General features: G+C 43.6%; 1 protein-coding gene across 6 annotated transcripts in view; it reads right to left on the bottom strand.

Moving 5' to 3' along the window:
* ANKRD6 (ankyrin repeat domain 6) overlaps positions 1-26,979 on the bottom strand; it is a 96,263-nt gene extending 69,284 nt beyond the window's left edge. For 2 of the 6 annotated variants that reach the window (XM_054061551.1, XM_054061552.1), the window contains exon 1: positions 21,119-21,284. The gene's annotated coding sequence lies outside the window, so the exon portion shown is untranslated. Of the gene's footprint in view, positions 1-21,118; positions 21,285-22,840; positions 22,949-26,858 lie in introns of those variants that run through there. The other 4 variants (XM_054061544.1, XM_054061547.1, XM_054061542.1 and 1 more) reach the window with 3 other exon arrangements.
* Between the last annotated feature and the right edge of the window lie 171 nt (positions 26,980-27,150).

Below are 27,150 nucleotides of genomic sequence, written 5' to 3'. Positions count from 1 at the left end.
AAAACAAGGCAAAGGTATAAGCTCCTCCATCTCACCTTAAGAACAGAGATTCACTTTTACATTAATTGTAGAGATTTTAAGACTGAAGGAGTCCCACGGAAGGGGAGATTGTCACCTGCTGGCACAAGAGAAAAGGGTCTCTCAGCACACCTACAGGGAATCATGTGTCTGCAGCTCTGTTTTCTGCAGTAATCCGCTGTCAATCTCCCATGAAGCCAGTGCTGTGCTCCCCAGCCAGAAGAACAGACTTTGTCATGAATTCTCTCAACTGAGCAAAGAAAAAATGCTGGTTTATGACAGGTGATTCATTCCCTTAAAAATGCTTTCCTGGTGTAATATCAGCTTTTGCAAAGTAGGGAACAAAACTAGCCACTGAAAGCATTCCAAAACGAGCAACACCTTGTCTTCTCTCTTCTACATCAGTCTGCAAGGTTTCACGCAGAAAACCATCAGGCTAGAAATCAGAAGCATGTTCACTTACTCAGGCATGGTTCTTGAACCTGGAGACCTACATTATCCCTTTGTATGTGGAGGGCTCTTCAGAGCAACTATGTTCCTGGGACACCCTGCTACCACATAACCATCAGAGAGGGCAGAGTGTGCATCTGACATCCTTGATCTGCAGGGAGAAGGGAAAAGGTGTTAATGCACCTCTGCACCAGGTGTAGATGCTTGCATGGGCCATAGTATGCTACCCTCACATGTACAGAGAGAAGAGGCTGCCTTCCCTTTGAATGCTTTTGCACACATTTCTGTCTTCTCTTCTTTCTTGCTTGGGGAGGGAGGGAACGGAAGGAAAGGAGGTCCCATCTAGCCACATGTCTTGCCACACTCCCCAACAATTGCCCTTTCATGGCAGGTTCCCCCATCACTGAAAAGATGATGTTTGCCACTGTGTTACATGGTGTCCCCCCGAGATCTGAAGTGATGCTGGCTGCTGCAATTGTTGAGGAGGACAAGGAGCCTGGAGAGGCAGTGCAGCCTTCCAAGACAAACCTCTCATACATTATAAAGCAGTCAAACACAGAACTTCGATGCAGCATGCAAAGTAGCAGCCTAATTCCCGAGGGAGACATTTTGTCCAGAAGATTTTTATATGAAATAAGTATTAATCTCTTCTAAAAAGCTCTCCCAGACAAGAGTGACTGCCAAGCCAAAGCATCAGCAGCCAACACAAAAATCTGGAAGCAATCTGTGGAGATAGGGCAGCTCCCTTGAAGCTAGAGACTGACAGGTCTGGTGGCAATGCCGAAGGAATGCTGCAGTGTTTGTTGCAACAGAGCTGCATATTTCAACTTGGAGAGAAGAAAACATCACAAACGGACACAATAGATTAATTGCAATTTCAATAACCGAAGGGGTAAACGTACTTAGCCATTAAAAAGCACTTCTCTCTCAAGGTGTTTAAGTTAAACACCACAGGAGTCTCAAACAATGGATTAATTCCACAGACATTTACATGATACCCTGTCGTGTACAGAAGAACTAAGGTTTAAAGACCAATTTATTAGACTTAATTCTGCTAACTGCAAGCTCTCACAAGCAAGGACTTCTAACCCTGGCAAACTACAGGCACCTCCTTTGTACAGTTCCTCCACTGCATCAAACGCCTCTTCTGGAAGTGACAACTCACATGCTTATGTTTACATAATAATTATTACCTATTAGTAATCAGATACTATCATCTGAGTTGTGATGCCTGGGACACAGCTGCTGTAGCCCTGACCACACACTACATGTCACCTAGTTAAGGCAGAAATTGCCACAGTTGTTCTCCAGCTGTTATTACCAGGAAGACCGTAAGAAACATGGTGTGTTTAGCAGGGAAAAACTGTAATGTTTGGGATTCTGATATAGCCTGGATAAAATATGCATGCAACCCAAAGCCACCTTGTAGGAAGCTCCAAGTTGATGTATTAACAAAAGAAAAGTTAGAATAACAACTGTTGTAAAATAGTTAAACTGAAAAAAATCCCTTTCAACTTCAACAGCTATTTATTCCAAGGGACTGGGAGTCAACAAGACCGGAATGTCTATTTTAAAAATACTGATTTTAAACCTGGAAGTTTTCATTATTATTTCTCAGCCCGGATCAATATAATTCAAAATCAAACTTTTGTTGTAAATTTATATTTCCCAAAACTGAAGTGTTACCATTGCTGCATCTTCAGATTTAACAGTATGAATCATCTTCCTCTGCATTTTCCCCCATCCCCTCCACCCCCAGTCAAAGCAATTCATCCCTCAGGTAATTCAGGTAGGCTAGAGGGAAGTGCTGCAGCACAACACTTAACATCTCTCCCCTCCAATTCAAAAGAAGGCAACAAAACACTCAGTAATGGAGAACCATTGTCTGAATGAAAAGATCCAATTTTACCAGATTCATCACAAAGTCCCTTATTCATCAGCAGCCTTGGCACTCTTACTCTTCTCCCTCACACAGACATTTCTGGAATGTGTTTCAGGCTACCAGAAAAAAAAAAAAGTAGTTCAGCAGGAAGCAATAAAGGCTAAAGAAATGAAGAATCTGAAATCGACCCTGCACCTGTCCTACCAAACATAGTTTCTGTCAGAACTACCAAGCGGAGCTGGGCTGTAGCTTGGTAAGCACAGTTTTCCTTCTACCTTTTCTACTTTGATACCTCCAGTAATATTGACAAACTTTATACATAAGAGAACAATACTTGCCATTTTACGTCAACAGATTCACAGCTCTTCTCTTATAAGGCATTTGTGATTGTGTATTAACCAAATTTGGAGGGTGAGACCTACAAATCTGTATTTTCATCTGCTCAGGAAAAATTCTACATGAAAAGTTTCCTCCTTGCTAAGACTGTGTGGACTGCATGTTGATTTCCTGACAGACCTGCTACGATGAGGATGCACAGGAACTCAAAAGTTTTAGGAGGTTTTACCACCAGTGTTAGGAGAAGAAGGTTGCTCTTGCTTGTTCTGATTTAAAGCTCACACAAGCTAATTAAGAGATTGAAACAAAGTCTGCAGAACCAACAGAAGAGAGACATTTCTTAATCTACTATTGGATGTGGCATCTGGGCAAGGTCCCAGACTTCACAGCGGTGTCAGTCTTCTCTCAAAGAACACCTTCTCTGCACTTCCAGAGGCAGTTCTGCTTAGGATCAGATGAGGGATGAAATCTCATTATTCTTCCAGTCCCTGGATTGAAACTGATGTGAATTGACCATCATTAGTGTAGAGCAAACAAATTTCCACAGAGATCTAACCCCTCAGAGTAGTACTACAGTGATAGGCATTAAAATCTTCAAACGTGTTCTTTTTCAGACGTATCTGCAGTGTAAATACATGAAACAGAACACAGTAAAAGTAATGGATGTATGTTTTGCTGAATTTTTCGGTTCAGGAGTGCAACAAGAAACCTAAAGAACACATTTGCCCCGAAGGAGTTAACATAGCACTAAAGCTGAAAAACAAATTATAGAGAGGGCAGGAACTGCCAGAATTAGTCAGTTGCTGTTCCCAATAGTGGGAGCCTGCTCTTGGGTTCCAGGTCACAGCTTTCACACAAAAGCACACTCTTACCTCTCCTGAGCCCTGCCCAGCCACTACTTGTCCTCTACACCACAGAAGGCCCATCTCCCACAGAGTAACACATAACATGATGACGTCTTTAAGGTTTACACCACAGTATTTTCTTATGGTTTTTCATATTTCATTTCCTCTTTAAATAAAAACCACAGAAAACCAAACATCCAGCAGCACCTCATGCCTCCTCATTCTCTCATTCTAGTTGCCCATGCTAATGATTCACAGGTCTTGTAGCGAGGATGTTTAAAACCACAGCACACACCTTCTCCCCTACTTGAACTACGGGAATAAATGCTGGAAAAACAGGCATGCAGGGCATCAGAAGCGGACTGGCTAGTGGTGAGGAACAGAGCCAGCTTCTTGCCAAGGACTTACACAAATATTTGTATGACATGAGAGGAATGTTGGGAGTCAAGCTTTTTTTTTTTTTTTTGAGGGGGAGATGGAGAGGGAAGTGTTTCTGAACAGGGAGAAATTATGTCCCCTGGCTAGGTTTAGCATAAATCAGACCAGGTTTGGCACCTTCTGAAAGGCAATGTAGATGCAGATAAGTCTTAGGTCACCTGTTGTAACTGGTGTCCTCAGCATGGGCTGGAGTGGTTTTCTATAGCCATAAACATGATTATGAATTATGCTTATGAATGTAAGAATATAAATAATGCAGATTCATTGCACTTGCCTTATTTCTGTTGCTGCAATGTAAAACCTTACTCAAAATAAAAAAAAAATGAAATGCATGCATTAATACAGCTGGGCTGATGAATGGGAACTGAAAGCAAAGACCTGTTGCCTGTTCACTTCACTTTGTACAAGTTACAAAACCTTCCTTAGAACAGTACATCAAACTGCTAAAAATATCTTCATCTTTATTTGTCACAGACTACTTACAGGAAAATTTTGCATGGAACATCCAGTGCTAAAGTCCTGAATGCTTATTTCTCCCATAATTTAGAAGAAAGACCTCTAGCTCTTTACCTTTCCACTTCCCTATCTCTGGAATTGCATTGCATTTAAGCAGAGAGTCTATACTTCTAAATGGAAAACAGGTAAACATTTGGTTATTTGATCTGCATCTGCAGAAGTCAAGCTGATACCACCACTAAGTAGAAGGTAAACATTTTAATAGGTAAGAGGATACTGTCTCTGTGGGGTTTTTTTTTCTTTTCTTCATAAATCAAACTAGGAATTCTAAAGGTATTCTCATTAAAAATGCCCCTTGGATTCCTAAAGACATGTGCTGACATGCCAGGAGAACCTTTACAAACACAGATCTTGTGGGGAAAATGGAAGGGCTATGGCTGAGAAAAGGCTGTGCTGGGACAGAATGCACAACAATGACAGCAGCAAGTTTTTGGTACAAGATCTTTAGTTCATCAAAATGTATTGGGCTGAATATATTAGTAGGACACATTTGCTGGCTCAGATGTTACAACCTGAGAGCCCAAGAATAAGTTTAGTTTATGCATTACACACTTATTTCTAAAGATAGTCACAGCAGCAGGTGAATAACTTTGCCAGTAGGTTTGAAGAATTATCTGCAAAAGGCTGCACTGACCCATCACACACCATGCTCGCTCTTGTTACACCTTCTCCATAGGATCAGCAAAACTGAAATTGTTTGCCAAGGTCTCAGTCCTTTCCAACTCCTTCACATTTGAATACCTAAAATACCAAGTATTAAGTAACATCCTAAACCACAAAAAACATGCATTGCCTGTAGAATTACTTCACGAGAATTCTCTCCACCACTCCCCTCCAGCTCCATCCTCCTCAGTCATGCATATGAATCAGTCTGTTAAATCAAGCGTCTGAATTATCTGCAGGCTGTACATTACCAAAATTGACATATGAACTTGCCTAGTGGAGTGTTTATTGCAAAACTTGCAATGATTTTTCAACCAAAACGAGGTTAAAACATCCTTCTTGAGTGCTACAGAGCCTTAAGACACGTGTGCATGAATTCCTTTTAAGATACAGAACGTTCAAACATTTAGTCATATAACACAAATGCAAAGCACTGCAAAGAATCTAGAGTGACACAAGCAACCTGCTCTGGGTGTCCCTGTCTGACATCGGGAGTTGGACCAGATGATCTCCTGAGGTCACTTCCAACCCCAACCACTCAGTGATTCTGTAATCCATCTAAAATCTATTCAGTGACTTTCACAACTCAGATTTATGATTTTTAGCTAGGCACAAGATGAATAAACTGAGTAGCTATGTTAGAAATGAAAAATTTATAAAGATGTATTCAAGCATTCATTCTCATGACAAAACAAAGACAAAATCACCAGATAAATAAGGACCAGACCAGAGTGTTCCACATAGGTAGCCTTAATCATTCCACTCTCTCAATTCGTCCTAAGCTGTTTAACTATTGAAGGAGAAACAGCAATGTTTAGAAGCTCGACATGAGCCGGCAACATGCGCTTGCAGCCCAGAGCCCAACTCTATCCTGGGCCGCATCAAAAGAAGCGTGGCCAGCAGGGCAAGGGAGGTGATTCTGCCCCTCTACTCCACTCTTGCAGAACCCCACCTGGAGTATTGTGTCCAGTTCTGAAATCCCCAACATAAGATGGATATGGAATTGTTGGAACGGGTCCAGAGGAGGGCTACAAAGATGATCAGAGGGCTGGAGCACCTCTGCTATGAGAACAGGCTGGGAGGGTTGGGGTTGTTCAGCCTGGAGAAGAGAAGGCTCTGGGGAAACTTTATAGTGGCCTTCCAGCACCTGAAGGGGCTACAAGAAAGCTGGGGAAGGACTTTTTATGAGGGCATGTAGCGATAGGATGAGAGGGAATGGCTTTAAATTGGAAGGGGGAAGGAAATGCGAAGCAAAGAAAAAACAAAGCCAATGATGGAATAATAGAGAAGGGCAAGCCCGTGTTACAGGGACATCATGTTTCTGGACCGTGTTCCCAGAACCAGGCAGGATTTTCCTGCTGGCTTTCTGCTTCCCTACCCTCATGAAGCTTAGCATCCCTGTGCCTCCTATATCCCAGGACATTCTTTCCAGACAGATCCCATTTTCACTTTTACAACATACAGGGGAAAAAAAAAAAACAAATCAAGAAGCAGTTCCTTTCTGAAAAGTTAGAAATAGATAATCCTTCACCCATCACTCCTACCTAGGAACAAAATAGACCAGCATTACAAAAAATTCCACTATTCTGCTGGAAGCCTAACAAAGTTGGAAGAACAACCAGTAAAGTGTATGAGCTTCTGATGTTGGACTAGACAGAGTCTTGTGAACACAGAACTTTTTAAAAGCTTCAGAAGACATGTTACAACAATCAGTCTGGTAAAGAGTGCATGGGAGAGCGACAGGGACCTTTTTTATTGCTCTCTCACAAATTCTTTATAAAGGTTTGTTAAACTACCTTTTGCTCTATTCATGGTTTGTCTGGGTTCAAAGTGGTGACTCAGCATTAATTAACCACTGCCAGGAATACAACTAGTGAAACAACAGATTTGTAAGGGAGGAGGAACAGATCAAAGAAAACCAGAGGATTCACAGGGATCAAGGATGAGAGATTACATCTAAGACAAAAGAGGGGAGAAGACAAAGGTGAGGAACAATACAGTGAAACTTTTGGAAGTGGCACAAGATGAAGAGGAATTTTGCTTGGGAAAATTAAACAGCACCAGAGAAAAGGTGGATGACATCTTCATTGCCTTAAAACCACAACAGTGGCCTAATATGGACAAAATATGTGTTGGCATTTCAATGCAGACAAGATCAAACTTCACTCCTGAACTCTGTTGATCCATCCTTGGACTTGGGGTTACTGCAACGTGATTAAGGACCAGAGTTAACAGCACAGTTTTAATCTGTTGGCACGACATGACTGAAGTATATCTTATCACGGAGCTGCATAGCCACACAACCATCAGCTCTTTCTAGTGTATACAACAGAGAGGAAAAAACTAAGGAAAAGGAGGACTTACTCCGGTGCCATTTTTTTTTCCATACCATTTATGGCCCATTTATCTTTGGCTCAATACAAGGAGGCAGAAAAGAAGGGGGAAGAGGGAAGGCAAGCACATTATAAATAGGTATTCTTGTTTTCCAATACCTCCACAAGGCCAGGTTTTTTCAAAACAGAAAGAAAGCTGAGAGTTTCTTAATCTTGTTTACTACTCTTGCTGATCCTAACATAGCATGCAGAGCTGACAAGTATCTTTTTGCAGAACAGAATATATCACAACTTCTTTTGCCACACATGTTATTTTAGTCAGGCTATCTGCACCAGAAAACACTCAGTCTATTGTCTCAACAGGACAGACCTGCATGCTGAAATATAAAAATTGTCCGATATCATATCATCTTGGCTACAGGTATAATTTCATGGAATATGAAACTTCACTGAAAATCATTATACAATGAGATAAGAAAACACAAACTTTGGTTTCCTTTTTTTTTTTTTAAATATAAGTCTACTACAGCTCCCTCTGGGAGGATGTTTTTCATACAAAGCCAGATTCTTTCAGTCTTATTCCTGTAAACAGATTCACTGAATTAAATGAGAGCAGTCACATAAGCAGGGAAATCAGGTTTTTGATCCAGCATTACTGTTACAAAATGTGGCATAAAAATTCATATTTTAAAAGCCCAGAATAATAAGCATCCATCATTAAACTATCTAATAATGCAAAGACTAGTTGAAGGTTCTGTTTTTCAGGTCTGACCTCCTGAGACTTAATATAGTATATTAATTATCACTTTACTACACATAAGTTGTTAATAATTATCTGTCTATGGGCAATGCTGTTATTCAAGTACAAATCAAGATAATTTTAAGAGTAATTATTTTAGTATAATTTTATTCTCTATTTTTAACTATGAGGCCTGAAAAATCCCATTTACAGAGCACAAGAGATGTGATTTTTTGATGGTACTTGGTAAAATCTGCTAACTTTTGCATTACAGGCACTTTTATCCTACCCTGTTTTTCTTGAAAGACCATGTACATTTGGAGAACTAGTACATTTAAGATAAAATCTGAAGCATGAAAACTAATCAACTGAGGGTTTGTTTGTTCAGGGTTTTTTTACAAGTAAGTAGCACAGATATGCAACAGGTGCTTGCCTGCTATATTAAAATTAAAAAATGTGAATTTATTAATAACAATCAGACTTATACACTGTCTCTATGGTCAATGTATTTCAAAGTCTTAGTAATTTGGGGAAGAAAACACTATACAGCTCCCTACAATCACGGGGCAAACTATATTAATGTACAACACATTTTAATCATGTGCTGGGAAATTTCATCACTCTACTCTGCTAACTCTCCATGGCTTAGCTTACTTGAAAACTGCATTTAGGTTTTTTTCCATCATGGCAGTGTAACCACGTGTTTCACGAGAGCTACAGTGGACTGAAAGACAGAGCAAGATCTCCATTTCACTGACTCTCTTGTTGCATCTCTGGAAACACAGAGACCAGGTCCTAAATAATCACGACTTTACACAGCAGCCTAAATATTTGCTCAACACTTGCTTCAGCTTAGTCAAGGAGAGAGTATTCATTTAAAATTAAAAAAAAAAAAAGAAAAACAAATAAACCCTTTACATGGGTTGTGGTTTGTTTGTTTGTTTGGGGGTTTTTTATGTGTTGTGCTGAGTTCTACTGAATGCACCACTATCTGTTTTCTTGGTTTGCCTGTGTGCTACCAAAACCAGCTCTTCCCATGTAATTATATTTAGACACTTGCTGGAGGTACAAAACCACATATGATATATAAGCAAATTCATATTAATACAGTATTTAAAAATAATTATTCTTAAAAGCTGGAAAAACTTGCATCCACACTCTGGATGAGCTAGATTTTGAATGAAATACGCTTCTAGCTTGTATTCCACTTTGGGGACTGAGAACAAGAAGAAGAAAAACCCGACATGATTCTAATAACTGAAGCAGAAACATCCTCATTTATATGTCTGCACAGTTATAGACATGAAAGGCTAGATTCGCTGGAAGAGTAATGAGGTGTGGAAGCCAGAAGTTTGATTTTAAACTTCTCAAGCACGTATGTTAGTGGGCAGGGATACGGGGGAATTGAGACGAGGCAGAAAAAAGTTGGGTTTTGGGTTTTTTTCAACCTAAGTTACTCTTGTAGGCACACAATGAATCTGGGAATATTTCTTTAAAACAGCTTTTTTTTCAGTTAAGAAATTCTGCCAAGGATCAGACCTATGAATTCTGCTCTGACTTACTGGTGAGGCATGCTAGATGGTGCAAGTATTCATTCCAGTCTTAATGCTGTTCACATTGGGTCCCATGTTGCTTCTAGATAAACAAAGTGTAAGATTCTTATGGAGAAAGCATTGGATACATGCTGAATAAGCAAGGGAGGCCTAAATGTAGAAATAGTCAACCTGGTCTGGCATCCTCAACATAGGAAGGCCACAGAGATGTTGGAACAGTTCCAGAGGAGAGCTACAAGGATGATCCAAGTGCTGGAGCACCCCCCATACAAGGACAGGCTGAGAGAGTTGGGCTTGTTCAGCCTGGAGAACGCTCCAAGGAGACCTTATAGCGACCTTCCAGTACCTGAAAGGGGCTACAAGAAAGCTGGGGAGGGGCTGTTTACAAAGGCTTGTAGTGATAGGACAAGGGGCAATGGGTATAAACTGGAGGGGTCAGATTTAGACTAGACATAAGGAGGAATTTCTTCACAATGAGAGTGGTGAAGCACTGGCACAGGTTGCCCAGGAAGGCTGTGGCTGCCCCATCCCTGGAGGTGTTCAAGGCCAGGTTGGATGGGGCCTTGGGCAGCCTGGTCTAGTGGGAGGTGTCCCTGCCCATGGCAGGGGGGTTGGAACTGGATGATCTTTAAGGTCACTTCCAACACAAACTATTCTATGATTCTATGGTCTGGCAAATAGGAAGAATGAGAAGCAGAAGTGAGATACTCTGAACAGTTTGTGTTTGAAACCTGTCATACAAATTTACCCAGGGCACTCTTTCAACAAAACTAAATCCCAAAGAGCATACTGAAACTTAAAATTTTATGAAGCAAGCTAGGATGTGATTGTAATATAGACTAGTTAGAGCTGAATGCTGAATTGGACACAAGAAAAACATTTAAATTAAGCTACTTCACATCTGTAGCGAGTTTGCACATAGTCTGGTATCACAGCATAGCTGATGTAAAGTTATTCCTCAAGCCATGGTAATTTGTGTCCAGTCCCCAAGGATTCCTCTCAAAGGAAGGCAGGCTGCTTAAAAAGAGTTTAAAAATCGATATTATAAAATCTAGGACGTGGGATAACAGGAAAAGTCCTTGTTTGTGTCGGCATAGTGGAGGGACACTAACCCTGCAGCCCCACAGCCATCTGCATTAAAAATATATCATTTTCAATATGCCCACTAATGAATCACAGGTAGACAGGGAAAAATTATAATAGTTAAGTAGCAAAACTCACACATAGCAATAATTATTCAGGATAAAGGTAAGTGCTGACTGCAAAGAGATATGGAAGGATATAATGAGACCAAATAACCAGCCAGTAAAATGTCTGGCAGAATAAAATACAATTCAAACACATGGCGTGAAAAAACAACTTCATATGCATAATAATGATTTTGAATGATTTGGGAATGAGATCTTGGATTTGTAATGGATTCTTCTTATAAAGCATCAGCACAGTCAAAAAGGAGAGCACTAACAATTACTAGGTGCAGAGAATAAAACTCAAAGCACCTTTATTCAGCTGTATGAAAAGTTCAGCTGCATCCTGCAAATTGTAACTCTGGCCTTTTTTTCTTGGAAAAGGTTTAATAAAACTGGAAGTGTTTCAAAGTAGGAGAACATAAAAAGAAAATTAAAGGCAACACACAATTAAGTAGGGTTAAAAATCAGCTTGGGGAAATACTAGATCAGTGTCAGATGAAACCAGCAAATCTCAGCCTCAAATCAAGCGAGAAGAAATGGCTTTTCTTCTCATAAAGCAATTTTCAAGCTGTGATTCTATTAGCCTTTTCCTTTGGTTTTCTCAGCCTGTTCCTCCTCACATTTCCTCTCCAGCTGGAGCAAGTCACTGACATTACTGTCTTGAAAAAGGACAAGGAATAAGGTAAACACCCTTCTCTGCAAACAAAACGCAGACACATAACAGAGGGGAGAATTAGCCAGACAGATCACAGAAGTGTTCACTTAAACCTCTGAACTAGGCTGATGGTACACCTGTAGGCAGGTGTCCGCTCAGACACTGGCTGCCGCACAGGAAGAACTGAAGAGATCTGTCCAGACAGACAGTCCTGTCCTAGTAAGCAGGATACATCGCTCCCTGCCTTCAGGTTGACTGAAATTATGTGATTTGTGACGATGGTCACACAGGGAAGTAGCTAACATTGGGCAGTCTGTTTTTCCACGCTATGTCAAAAGCATCTATATTGCTTGGTAAGTTTTTGAAGGCTCTTTATAGGATTAGAATTTAAATAAATTAGATTTATTCTTGCATGCTGTGAGGCTAGTACTGACTAAGAGAGGTAACATCAATCCCCACTTTTGACAGAGCTGGACTCATTTGCCTCAAATCTGGCCCTGCTTGATCAGGCATACAGGGAACCAAGCTGACCATCTGCAGGGGCATCTCCACGTGCCTGTCAAGACATCAGAGAAGTGAAATAGAAGACAAACTCACTCAGTTGCATGCTAGGTCAGGATTTCTTAAACCTGGACTTCTCCAAACTGATTAAGTGCATTCTTACAGTGAAACAAAAGCATCCATCTCGGTAGCTGATTGCTTGTTAATAAAACACTGTACTTTAAATTCACGCTTCAGCTTACTCCGCACTAGAGTCTCCCATTCATTTAAGTCACATTTAAACAAGAGCTGCACTAATGCAGGGCATTCCAGCATACTGAACACCTGTTCCTGGAGCAAAGTAGCAGACATCTGGAAGAAATCAACACATGTTAAACCTGGGCTACCATCTCCTGTGCTGAAGCCAATTTATATCCGTTCAAGGGCTGGGTCGTGTGATCCTCCGGAATCTCTTTCCGGGGGAGAAAGGTATCTCACACAAGCCTGACATTTCCAGAGACTGGATTTCAGCATGTCTAACAGAACCTAAACTTAGGAAGGAAGTGGATATTGCAGCCAGTGTAACACAGGCAGGAGGAAAAATGATTTCCAACTGCATCTTGCCTCTGAGCTTTTTCTATACTATCAAATTTTTCGAGCGGAGACTCATATTTACCTGTAGGACACCATATGGCAGCACACACAAATGATAACATGATACAAGTAAAAGCATAACATTTATTGTAACTACCTTCAGATTCTGAAATGAAAAAACAAGCTGGTCAGCAACAGCTGCTGTGACATCCACCTGCAACTCTGTCATCCAGCACTCTTCAATGTAAAAATATACTATTAAAGACAGCAAGATTGTTGCCAAGAGGAATCCATCCAAACTCCTGGTGCTTCAACACATGCAAATTTTAGGTCTTGGAAGATAATCAAAAGCTGAACTCATAGCACAGTATAATAAAAGAGGAAAAATGTAAAGACTTGAGACCAGTGCCACTTACACTTAGAGAAAAAAAATAGCACATAAAAAGAGCATGATCTGATTTTATACAGAAGCTGTGAAAAACTGTGAAAAAAAATCCATACTTGCAAGAATTCAGAAGCTGCTGTAAAGTCTGGAAAACACAAAATGATAAATAGCACTGTACTTTTAAAATCTGGATTTAAACCAGAACAATAATGTCAATGAAGACTGCAGATGGCAGGCAGATAATTCCACAGCCAGAAGACAGACCAGCCCCAGCCTTCCATCCCTAAATCCTCTCAAAAGACTTCAGCCAGACGCTAATCACAGAAGCGGTCAGAAAGAAAATGAAGGAAAATTACTCATATGTAAGCTTTATAATATACTAATGAACTGACTTAAGCAATGGGTATGCCTTGCAGATATTAGTGCAATTATTTGAGACAGAAGTGATATGGCAAAAAGATCATGTCCTGCACAAAAGTCTGAACCAGCTGCAATTTCTGCAACACATATAGACATCAAACTTCTAATAAAAGTCAAACTTACCTAAAATTATTCACTATGATCACTACTAAAAAGTTACTCAAATACTGAGCTGACATATGATTAACATATATTTATGGTGGTTCTTTATTTCATAAAGCCAGCACTTTCCTCAGCAGCTGACCTGCCTGAGACATTCAACAGAATTTTGACTCAGAAGTGTATTAGTCTATTATAAATAGACTAGCCACAGGTCTTGCTAAGATGTCACATTGCAGATGCTGATAAAACCAACAGAAATTATTTTTGTCTAGCTTAAAGCAATTGGCACCTCAAACTGGAAAATAAAATCGCCCCACTGCAATGTGGACACTATCATGCACACCCTTATGGAATTCATTCCCATCAAATCCAAATGCATTTTCTATAATGCAGATGAAAATGCCTTCATCCAACACTGCGCCAGGTCACGCACCCAAAAACTTTATCTTCAGTGGCTCTCTTCACAAAAGCAGATGGTGTTTAGGTGGAGAAGAATGCAGGTCATGAGAGAGAAATGGAAAGTAAGGGACAGACTGTTAGAAGCAGCTTGTTTTAAACCAGGATTTGAAAGGAGGTTAAGATTTCATGATTTGAAGAGTACTCCAAATATGCTTTTGATCACAACATAAGGTAAAAAAAAGCTTAGGCTTTGTTTTTTGGCATAGAACCAAATAAAACTTTCTTCAGCATTAGGGCAGACCCGCTAGGGTACTTACACTCAGCACATCACACACCAGCTACCCTATAGCCCCTGTACGTGCCGCCTACCATCCACATTGAATGTCTCCATCCACTTCTCACAGATGTGCCCAAATCCCACGCCCCACCCAGCTTGCCTCATGGCTGTTGCATGGCTGAGATGCAGCTAGAGTTTGGAGGAACAGCAGAAGGCCTGGGGAGCAGGAAGAAGAGAGGCACAAGAGGAACAGGAAGACATGAGTGCTTCTAGTAAGACAGTCTTTGTGCTGATTGCAAGGATCTTGAATTTCATTCCACAAATGGCAGGATCACTGACAAAGACCTATGGGAACGAAGTAAAATAGTGCAAGAACAAGGCAGCAATCTACAGCTCTGCACCATATTGTGAGCTAACTGTGCACTCAACATTGCATCAGAAGTACATCACCAAGGCTACCAAGACAACCCCTCTACAACTAGATAATGCAAGAATTCAAGTTGTACTGATTGGTCAGGCCACCCAATGTGGATCCATTTATCACAACAGGACAGTTTTCACAGCACATCTTCCTCTTCCAGTACACTGGATTAACTGTTGGTAGTGCTAAGCTAGATCTCTTTTAATCTCGAAGTCCTGTGCAGTCTTAATGATTCATTTACCATGTTATTCTCAAAAACGAGTCCTAAATTGACACTTATTCATTTCATCACTGTTTTTTGATAGCATTCTTTGCCTTGGTATCAAACTACTCACACCAATAATATCCTTACCTGCTTCACTATCAAGACCTGCATGACTGCAATTGGGACCTCAAGGGATTTCCAGAAAACAAGAATACCTGTATGACCAGACTAGCACCACCTTGGAAACAGAGCATCGCTGTGTAACAAAGAACCATATCCTCCAGGGAAACAATACACAGGTGTCATCCCAACGTGTGTGTACAAAAGCTATGGAACAAATAAGACAGGTCCCATGAGACTACCAGAGGTAGAAGTTCCCAGACTAAAGAAATGCCTTAGAATCAACTAAATTTTACAAATTACATTTTAAATAAAAAATCACCTCTTCTTACATTCCTCCTAAGTAATCACATGTGTACCAAGAAACAGGTTATTACCCATCAAACACACTAGTTTGCTTTAAATATGTAGAAAAGAAAGCTAGGTTTTAAGTCCATGCTTATTTTAATTCCCACTACTTAGCATTGTATAATACATAAAAGTTTAATTCCTGTAATAAATACATTTAAACTTGCACGGGAATTTTTAAGAAGTTCTTTCATTACTTTAAGGCCTATGGCAACTGTCCCACACATAACTATTTGTTTGAACTCAAATAAGCAGAAATTAAGGTATTTTTCTGCTTGAAGTGTTAGGATGAAAAGAGCCTTTGGTTCAATTTCAGCGAAATATCTAGATTAAATTTCTCAGCATGATGCTAAAATCATAGTTCCTTTAAGAAATACATATATATCATTTCACTGATGACTGAAAAAATATACTTTTCCCCCAAAGTGTTACAATTTTGGAAGGCAAGCTGTGAAAGCAATCAGAATCTAATGCTCTATAATGTGCTGACAAAGTTTTTTCACTATTAATTTTTGCCTCTGCCAATCCTTAGAAATATTAAGCCTTGGAGCACCAAAGCAATAAAAGCACGTTCAGCAAATATATCTTCTGTCCAGTATCATTAAAACTTAAGAGAGAATCACAGAAGCACAGAATCGCTTAGGTTGGAAACAACTTTTAAGATCATTGAGTTCAACTGTTAACCTAACACTAACAAGTCCACCACTAAACCATGTCTCAAAGTGCCACATTTACCTGTCTTTTAAATACCTCCAGGGATGGTGATTCCATCACTTTCCCTTTTCAATGCTTGACAACCCTTTGGTGAAGCAGTATTTCCTACCACCTAGACTAAACCTCTTCTGGTGCAACTTGAAGCCATTTCCTCTCGTCCTGTCACTTGTTACTTGGGAGACGAGACCAACACCCACCTCGCTACAACCTCCTTTCAGGGAGTAGTAAAGAGCGATAAGGTCTCCTCTCAGCCTCCTCTTCTCCAGGCTAAACAAACCCAGTTTCCTCAGTTGCTCCTCATAACACTTGTTCTCCAGACCCTCCACCAGCTTTGTTGCCCTCCTCTCAACACACTCCAGCAGCTCAATGTCTTTCTTGTAGTGAGGGGCCCAAAACTGAACACAGTATTTGAGGTGCACCCTCACCAGTGCCGAGTACAGGGGCACAATCACTTCCCTGGTCCTGCTGGCCACACCAGTTCTGATAGAAGCCAGGATGGTATTGGCCTTCTTGGCGACCTCGTTTCCAACTACTTTTCCCCAAGTCTGCAGCATTGCACGGGGTTGTTGTGGTGCAAGAGCAGGAACCAACACTCAGCTCTGTTGAACCTCATAGAACTGGCCTCAGCCCATCGATCCAGCCTGTCCAGATCCCTCTGTAGAGCCTTCCGGCCTTCAAACAGATCAACACTTCTGCACAGCTTGGTCGCATCTGCAAACTTACTGAGGGTGCACTTGATCCCCTCATCCATATCATTGATAAAGATATTAAACAGAACTCATCCCAACACTGAGCCCGAGGGAACACCACTTGTGACCGGCCTCCAACTCCATTAACCATAACTCTTTGGACCCAGCCATCTAGTTATTTTTTTTAGCTAGCGATGAGTACTCCCATCCAAGCCACAAGCAGCCACTGTTTTCAGAAGAATAGCGTGGGAAACAGTGTGGAAGGCTTTACTGAAGTCTACGTAGATATCCACAGCCTCTCTCTCATCCATTGAGCAGGTTACCTTGTCATAGAAGCAGATCCAAGTTAGTCAAGCAAGACCTGCCTTTCACAAACCCATGCTGGCTAGGCCTAATTACCTGGTTATCCTGTGTCATGTGATGGCCCTCAAGAGGATCCACTCCATAAACTTCCGAGGTCAGGCTGTCAGGCCTGTAGTTCCTTGAATCCTCCTTCCAGCCCTTCATGTAGATGAGCATCACATTTGCTAACTTCCCAGTCAACTGAGACCTCCCTGGTTAACCAGGACTGCTGATAAACAATTGAAAGTGCTTGGTGAGAACTTCCACCAGCTCCCTCAATACTCCTGGGTGGATGCCATCCAGCCCCATCGCCTTGTGAGCATCTACGTGGTACAGCAAGTCACTAACCATTTCCCCTTGGTTTATGGAGGTTCCATGCAGCTCCCTGTCCCTGTCTTCCAGCTCAGGAGGCTGGGTACCCAGAGAACAAGTGGTCTTACTATTAAATATCGGGGCAAAGAAGGCATGAAGTACCTCAGCCTTTTCCTCATTCTTTGTCACTGTGATTCCCCCCACATCCAGTGAAGGATGGAGATTCTCCTTAGCTTTCCTTCTGTTGCTTCTGTTGCTAATGTATTTACAGAAACCTTTTTTACTGTCTTTCATAGCAGTAGCTAGATTAAGTTCTAGTTGGGCTTTTGTCCTTCTAATTTTCTCCCTGTATAACTTCACAACATCTTTGTAGTCCTCCTGAGTTGCCTGCCCCTTCTTCCAAAGGCCATAAACTCTCCTTTTTCTCCGGAGTTCCAGCCAAAGCTCTCTGTTCAGCCAGGCCAGTTTTCTTCCCTGCTGGCTCACCATTTGGCACATGGGAACAGCCTGCTCTGCACCTTTAAGATTTCCTTCTCAAAGAAGCTGAGAAAGCTCTAAAGAACTCAACAGACACTAGAAGCAACTGCAGCTGACACAGATACCAAAATTGGTGTTTCTGCTTTGCCTCATGTAATTATTTATCCAGGCTGTGATCTGAGCTTTGGTTAGAAGGTTGGGTTTTTTGCCTCCCACCCCTGAATAACAAAATAAAATTATTTAGACACAAATTTGATCCCATAAAATCCTAGTATGAAATTAAATAACCTGTATTTACATAGTAAGTAAGGCTACGCTTCAGTCCCTCGCATTTCTCCTCAGAACTAAAGCAGTGCACTCAGTACTAAAGCAGAGGGAACCATGCACAGAACAGATTTTTGTAAACCTGTCAATAATCCTCTACAGAGTACACACCAGATTCTCTACAAGTATATCCACCTTACCTGGCATTCTGTTGAAATAAAAGATCCAAAATAATTTCTCAGTAAAATAATAGCAAATATTCTTGCATACCATCATTAGCTTGTGGACTCTCTGGGAAGAGCTTAGTTACTTCTCTGTTGACTATTCCATTCCCTGCTAGCAGGTACAGCTGAAGAACAGTTTGTTATAGTGTAGCATAGCGACAGCAGTTGTGAGAGGGAAAAGTGAAATCCTGAAATGCATTTAAGTGGGGTCCCTGGACAGGAGCCAGGGAAGAAAAACAGCCCCTTGCTATACTGTTTCAGACTGAGGTCTTATCAAAGTACAGCTCTAAATCTTCTAATTTTGGTTGAATCAGTTTTGAAGAAGTCACATTTTTCATTCCCTAATAAACAAAAGGAGCTAAAAGTATTTCTTTCAAATTTTTATTTGCCCAAAGCACTTATAATTCATTTATGTCTTTGACAAATATCTCCCTAGGCCAACCTTGCCAGTGAAATATGGTACTTCATCGGTGGTTTTAAATAAAATACTTCTCTAATGACATGTTGTACTGATGTATCTCTAAGAAAAGATAGGACCATGAGTTCTCTGGGCGCTCATCTTAGTGTCCTAACTATGGAGGGAAAAGGAAGAATTGCAAATCTGAAACTAATGAGAACAAGTGAATAAAACATAACTGTCAGATGGTACAACCAATTTAAGAATCTAAAAGTACTTTACAAGTATTCATCATTATGCCACCAATCCAAACAAATAAATATTGTTAGTCCTATTATACGGATTTAGAGAGTTAGGGGTAGCAAGGTTCTTTTCTTACATCACAAATAGCTCACTGGCAAAGTCAAGCAGAGGTGAAGCTGAAGAAAAATGGACAAATACAGCTTGACATTCAATCACTCGTTGCCCTACTCTACAAGTACCTGATTAATTAAGATTTCATCCATCTAATCAAGTCCAAGAACATCGTAAGTTTGACAGTGCAGAACATGCCACCTGTGCCAGAGCAGGATGCTAAGCCTGGCACTCAACTACATTACATCAGCAAATATTGGAGCCCCATTTGTGGAGGCAGCTTCCTACAATTTCTGTGTCCCAGGGAAGAAAAGAGCCCTGCAAAAAGCCTGAAGAAAAGCACCTGGATGATCAGAGGATATTGATAACTTCATTTTTATCCATCATTTACTGATTACTTTATTTCTAATGTTCAAAGCCAGTCTCCTACATGACCTTGATAGCACTGTCTGGGTAAATACCAAGACACAGGAAAAAGTGAAAACTTTCCCAACTGAATACTATCACAAAGCCACTTCTGAATTTTATTACAGTTTCTTTTCAAACAAACAACAGGGCAAGAAGCAATGAGATCACTACTGTTACAGAATACCCATCCACTGCAGACTAACAGGTTCTCGCTGTCACAGACAGGCATACATCACCTACACATCAGGTATTTAAATATGGATTTCTATAGAACTTCATCATTCACTGAAATCTAAACGCAGGTGCCTAATACTTTCTATAGCCACATGGCTGTAGTTTTGTTACGTGCAGTGGCTGTTAGGAGCATTTTCTGCTCAGAAGTTATGGTAAAGTTCTGAATTGGTGTAGTTAAGCCATGTCTTGTGGTCTGCAATTCAACTGATGATCTTACATGTAATCATACATCTCCAGAAACACTTTGTTTACTAAGCAGCTAGAGAATGAAGATTACTCAATACTTGGAACTTGAGCTTGCCAAAATAAGCTGTTATAGAACTAGTTGCACACCTGGACATATCATGTGGGAAGTAAGCAAGTTAAGTAAATAACATTCTCCTCAGAATAAGCCATATACTCAAACAGTCCTACTAGAGAAGCTGGACCATGTCGAACTAATGCCGCTTAATAACTTAGTATTTGTTACCTTTTTCATAGAATCATAGAATAGTTTGGGTTGGAAGGGACTTTAAAGCCCACCCAGTTCCAACCCCCCTGCCATGGGCAGGGACACCTCCCACCAGGCCAGGCTGCCCAAGGCCCCATCCAACCTGGCCTTGAACACCTCCAGGGATGGGGCAGCCACAACTTTCCTGGGCAACCTGTGCCAGTGCCTTACCACTCTCATCGTGAAGAAATCCCTCCTTATGTCTAGTCTAAATCTGCCCCTCTCCAGTTTATACCCATTGTCCCTAGTCCTGTCACTACAAGCCTTTGTAAGAAGTCCCTCCCCAGGTTTCTTGTAGCTCCTTGAGTTACTGGAAGGTCGCTATAAGGTCTCCTCAAAGCCTTCTCTTCTCCAGGCTGAACAAGCCCAACTCTCTCAGCCTGTCCTCGTAGGGAAGGTGCTCCGCCTTTGAACAGATTTACTGATCTGTCCAGTAGATTGCTCCTTTGATACCAGTAGCACGTTTTAAGTTTACGCAAACAAGTAACAGAAGGAAGAAGCCCCTGCCAGTAGGGCACTTTTTGTTTCTCTCTGGTTTAACCCTGTGAACGAAAGATAGACAGTAGCAGACAACACGTTTTGGTGCAAACACCAAACAAAAACAAATTATCACTTCACTAAGTGATAATTAAAAGTGACACATTAAAAAAACACTAAGGTATTGGTTATACCGTTCAAAAAAACCAAAGCATCTCCTGCAGCCCATACAGTATCACACATGGCACCCTGGGTGCGATAAGCCCTTTATTAATGCTTGAAATAAACCACATGCAGTAGAAAAAGGACCAATTTAGCCAACGTAACTCTGGATTTTGGGATCTACCAGCAGTGAGCACATACTCACAGGGTGCCGAGTCCTCCGGGGCAGCTGCTGCTTGCAGGAAACTGGCGGAAATATTTTCAGTGGCGTTTTCAGGTGATGTCAACAACAGGAAGGATGACTTTGAGCCAGATATCCATTTCTTTTCAGACGCAGCCTTAAAAGTTGAAACCCAAGAACCTGCAATTAAACCCCAGCGTGGCGACCCGGGAGGTTCGTGTGTGCAGGCAAGAGGGGTGTGCAAGAAGGGGGATGTGCGGGAAGGGGGTGTGTGCGGGAAACAGGGGGCTGTGGGAAGGGGAGCGTGTGAGAAGAGGTGTGTGCAGGAAAGAGGGATGTGCAAGAAGAGGGATGTGCAGGAAAGAGGGATGTGCAGGAAAGAGGGGTGTGCAGGAAAGAGGGGTGTGCAGGAAAGGGGTGTGTGGGAAGGAAGTGTGTGGGAAAGGGGGTGTGCAAGAAGGGAGGGGTGTGGGAAAGGGGGTGTGCAGGAAAGGGGTGTGGGGAAGTGGGGTGTGTGGGAAATGGGGTGGGGGGTGCCTGAAAGAGGGATGTGCAGGAAGGGGATTGTGCATGAATCTGGGGTGTGCGGGAAAGGGGGGTGGGAAACAGGGGTGCGGGAACAGGGTGGTCAGGAAAAAGGGGTGTGCAAGAAGAGGGGTGTATGGGAAAGGGGGTGTGCGGGAAAGACGGGTGTGCGGAAGGGGGGTATGCGGGAAAGAGGGGTGTGTAGGAATCTGGAGCATGCAAGAGTGGGGGGGACGGGAAAAGGGGGTGTGAGCGAAAAAGGGGTGTGCAAGAAGGGTGTACGGGAAAGGGTGGTGTGCGGGAAAGAGGGGTGTGCGGGAAAGAGGGGTATGTAGGGAAGAGGTGCGAGGGAAGAAGAGTGTGTGGGAAAGGGGGTGTGCAAGAAGAGGGGTTTGAGAAACAGGGTGTGTGGGAAAGGGGGTGTGTGGGAAAGGGGGTGTGCAGGAAATAAGGCTGTGCAGGAAAGGGGGTGTGCGAGAAAGAGGGGTGTGTGGGAAAGAAGAGGGTGCAGGAGGGGGTATGTGCAGGATAAAGGAGTGTGCGGGAAGAGGGGTGTGTGGGAAGCAGAGTGTGCAGGACCGGGGGTGTGCAGGAAAGAGGGGTGTGCGGGAAAGAGGGGTTGTGGGAAACGGGTGTGTGGGAAGTGGGGTGTGCGGGAAGGGGGGTGTGCGGGAAGGGGGGTGTGCGGGAAAGAGGGATATGCAGGAAGGGGAGTGTGCAGGACAGGGGTGTGCAAGTGGCAGGGGTGTGGGAAAGAGGGGTGTGTGGGAAAGATGAGCGTGCAGGAAGAGAGGTGTGAGGGAAGTGGGGTGAGCAGGAAAGAAGTGTGTAGGAAAGGGGTGTGCAACTGGGGGGAGTGGGAAAGAGGGGTGTGCAGGAAGAAGGGATGTGTGGGAAAGGGGGTGTAAGGGAAGAAGGGTGTGGAGGAATGGGGGTGTGCAGGAAAGAGGAGTGTGCGGAAAGAGGGGTGTACAGGAAACGGGTATGCAAGGGGGGGTGCGGAAAAGAGGGGTGTGTGGGAAAGAGGGGCGTGGGGAAAAGGGGGGTATGCAAGAAGTGAGTTGTGCGGGAAAGGGGGTGTGTAAGAAGGTGGGTATGTGGAAACGAAAGTGGGGTGTGCGGGAAAGGGGGTGTGCAGGAAAGAGGGGTTTGGGGGAAGGGAGGTGTGCAAGAAGGGGGGGGGAAGAAAGGTGTGCAGGAGAGAGGCGCCCCGGTCCCTACTCGGGAGCTCTGATCCGGAACCACCCGAAGGCCGGGCTGGTCTGTCAGGCCGGTGCCCAGCTCAGCCTCCGGGCTGCGCCGCCCGCGGGACACGCCGCTCCGTGTCCGCTGCGATGGCGACATCCAGCGGCCACAGCGGGAGGGACTGGGACAGGGCTCCTGCCCCCCCGCTCCTGCCAAACGGGGTGGGACCAAGGGGAACGGCTTAAACTGGAAGGGGTAAGATTAAGGTTAGACGTTAGGAAGAAATTCTTCACAGTGAGGGTGGTGAGGCACTGGCACAGGTTGCCCAGGGAAGCTGTGGCTGCCCCATCCCTGGAGGTGTTCAAGGCCAGGTTGGATGGGGCCTCAGGCAGCCTGATCTGGTGGGAGGTGTCCCTGCCCATGGCAGGGGGGTGGAACTGGATGGGCTTTAAGGTCCCTTCCAACCCAAACTGTTCTATGATTCTGTGATTCTAGGAGCAGGCTGTCACGCAGCATAGGGGTGGGAAGCTAATCTGCCACAGGAAACACATGAAGACTCTGAACAGAAGTCCAACCATTACATTGTATGCAAGGAAGGAGAATGGGACAGGAAGAAGTAGCAAGAGAGAAACAGAAACAGAGGAAAACATGCTGCTGGAGAACTGGGAACTCAGCTGCCAGTTACTGCAGCGGGCAGTGTGCATTGACAGATGCACACTCTCTGATGCTTAAGACTGGTACCGACAACAAAAGCAGCACTGGAAACACGTGAGAAGGGGCCTGGCTGAGGGGCAGAAGGTCTGCCACCATGGTGCAAGTCTAGAGGAAGCAATGGCAGGCAGCTGAGTGCACATCAGTCTGTGAGGGGCTTCAAAATCCCACCCTCTTCCAAGAAGCCTTCACTACTATGGCTTTCTTTATTCTTCCTTATTCATACAGGATATTATTTCTAAAACAATCTCTCCAACTCACACTGCAAATATGTTATCGGTCATGATTAGTGCCTGGTTTAACACTTTGGGCCTGGCCATACGTCAACACAGTCGGCACAGAGGGAGCACTGGGCAGGCCACCAGCACCATTTGGGCTCCAGGCGGCTCAATGAGCTGAGCAGCACAGAGCAGCACACTGAAAGCAGAGACCCCTGTGGAGGTGATGCAGGAGGCCCAACCACCTCGCTTTTGGGCTCCATGGGGGATGACGCTACAGGATCTGACCGACATCCGAAACCCCACAGCAGGACTACATGTAATAAACTTACAGCAATGACTTCATGTAAAATTCTGATGTAGGAATGGAAGTGTTCTTGTGAGTAACAGTGAAGCTATATGCTAAATAAGTTCCATATATGTAAATGTTTGCAGAACTACTTTGACTATGTTTGATCATTATGCTTGAGAAACAAGACATTAACTCATTGCAGAAAAAAAGGCTCTCTTGGCACTGATCTGCCACGAATCGTTTTAATGAGAGTTTTCCCCCTTTAACAGAAGTAAGATCATAGAATCATAGAATAGTTTGGATTGGAAGGGACCTTAAAGATCATCCAGTTCCAAGCACCCTGCCATGGGCAGGGACAAGATGAGATGCTATCACCACCCTACAAACCTAGATACAGACTGGTTCCCTTGATTGCATGTATATCAGTGGGGCCATTCCCATTTGCCTAACTATCATTAACCCTTTTTAATCCAGACAGTCAATTTGGTAATCTTCTGCTGCTTTTTTTTTTTTTTTTTCTGTTAGGAAGGAGAATTCATGATGGATTCCCTCAGTTGTCTGGAACAGAAAGTATGTCATGTCTATGAACTGCAGCTCCCCACTGAGAAATGCAGTAACGTCTAATGCTGTACACGTTGTATCTTCAAAGATTCAACCCCAGGTCCACCTGCCCTTACTACAAGTCCTGTGACTGAAGGCCAGGTGACATTTCATCATGTGCAACAGGCTTCAAAATTAAATGACCTGACAAAAGAAAAAGAAGGAAAGATAAAGGCCAGGTGCAGAGGGGACAGAGGACAGCTTGGAGGCAAAGCAACAGAGGCAGAACGTAGAGTCCAGGACAGATTATATTGCCAAGGGGTTGGCAGAACTGCCTCAGCCCTACTCTAAAAATCTATCAGGCGATGGCCTTGGGAGTCAACGTGTCTTTGAACCTGAAGCTGTGGTCAAGCAGGTCACTGACATCAGTGTTGTGGGAAGCACTGTATTGTAACCAGTCCTGTAGTTCCTTAGCTTCTACACCCTGATTTAGTATTTTACTATTTCCAAATTATTCTCTCACACTGGTGAGGTTTCATAGCTCTTTGTATACAAGAAATCTAATACACAGAGTCAGATTTCTGGGCAAGACCCAATTCCCCTAGCCAGCCTTGAAACCTAATAGTCCTTTCTGTGCAGATGTGTTTGGCCAGTAAGCAAGAGAGATGGTCCTTTGCTACAGACCTGGAAGCTCTCCTCCTCCTTCTATCAAGAGTTTTCAGATTAATGCCTCCCAGGGCTGTCCCAAGAAATGATGCTGAAAACATAACCAGTAAAAAATTCAGCTCCACATTTATGTCCTAATTCTTCAGTGTTGCGGGACGTCCTGTATTGTAACCAGTCCTGTCCTTCCTGATCTGCCGCCAATTTTTTAATGAGAGTTTCCCCCTTTTAACATAAGCAGGATGAGATGCTGTCACGGTCCTGCAAGCTCAGATGCAGGCTGCCTCCTTTGATTGTGTGGACGTCCATAAGGCCGTTCCCTGTGCTTAATTATCGTAGAATAGTTTGTGTTGGAAGGGACCATATAGTTCCAACTATCTATCATATAGTTCCAACTCCCCTGCCATGGGCAGGGACACCTCCCACCAGAGCAGACTGCCCAAGGCCCCATCCAACCTGGCCTGGAACACCTCCAAGGATGGGGCATCTGCAGCTTCCCTGGGCAACCTGTGCCAGTGCCTCAGCACCCTCAGCGTAAAGAAATTCTTCCTAATGTCTAGTCTGAATCTTCCCTCCTCCAATTTATAGCCGTGCCCCCTCATCCTATCACTCCATGCCTTTATAAATAGTCCCTCTCCAGCTTTCCTGTAGCCCCTTCAAGGTACTGGAAGGTTGCTAAAAGGTCTCCTCAAAAGGTCTCCTCAGAGCCTTCTCTTCTCCAAGTTGAACAAGCCCAACTCTCTCAGCCTGTCCTCTTATGGGAGGTGCTCCAGCTCTCTGACCATCCTTGTAGCCCTCCTCTGGACCCATTTCAACAGTTCCACATCCTTCTTATGTTGAGGATTCCAGAACTGGACACAATACTCCAGATGAGGTCTCACAAGAGAGGAATAGAGGAGCAGAATCCCCTCCCTTGGCCATGCTTTTTTTGATGCAGACCAGGATACGGTTGGCCTTCTGGGCTGCGCGCTCACACTGCCACCTCAAAGAATCATAGAATCACTAGGTTGGAAAAGACCTCTTGGATCATCGAGTCCAACCATTCCTGTCTGCCACTAAACCATATCCTTGAGCACTTTGTCTATCTGTCTCTTAAACACCTCCAGGGATGGTGACTCAACCTCTCCCTGGGCAGCCTCTGCCAGAGCCCGATGACCCTTTCTGTGAAAAGTTTGTTTCCTGATATCCAGTCTGAACCTCCCCTGGCGCAGCTTAAGGCCATTTCCCCTTGTCCTGTCCTGTCACTTGGGAGAAGACACCCTCCTCTACAACCTCCTTCAGGTAGTTGTAGAGAGCAATAAGGTCTCCCCTCAGACTCCTCTTCTCAAGGCTAAACAAACCCAGGTACCTCAGCTGCTCCTTGTAAGACATGTTTTCCAGCCCCCTCATTGTTTTCATCGCTCTTCTCTGGACACACTCTAGAGCCTCAACGTCTTTCTTACAGTGAGGGGCCCAGAACTGCACACAGTACTCAAGGTGCGGTCTCACCAGTGCTGAGTACAGGGACAGAATCACCTCCCTGGTCCTGCTGGCCACGTTGTTTCTGGTACAAGCCAAGATGCCACTGCCCTTCTTGGCCACCCGGGCACACTGCCAGCTCATATTCAGTCACTATCATCAACACCCTCACCTCCTTCTCCTCCGGGCAGCTCTCCAGCCACTCTTCATGTCGAGCTTCCCATCCCCCAGCCCCCAAGTCCTTCCGCAGGGCAGCTCTCCATCACATCACCCCCTTCCCATACTGACAAAGCGGATAACCAGTAATTATCGCGAACCCTTTTTAACCGAGGCGGCCGGCGGTCCGCCCCCCGCGGGGCAGCGGGGCCGGGGCGGGACACCCCGCGCAGCCCCGCTCCGTTGGCGGCGCAGCAGGGCGTGCGCGGTGTCCCGTGCGCGGGCGCGTCAGGTGACGCGGGTGACGC

The sequence above is a fragment of the Cuculus canorus genome, chromosome 3 (assembly GCF_017976375.1).
Source record: "Cuculus canorus isolate bCucCan1 chromosome 3, bCucCan1.pri, whole genome shotgun sequence".
In the NCBI taxonomy this organism is placed as follows: Eukaryota; Metazoa; Chordata; class Aves; order Cuculiformes; family Cuculidae; genus Cuculus; species Cuculus canorus.
This window is presented reverse-complemented; position numbering and strand designations above follow the sequence as displayed.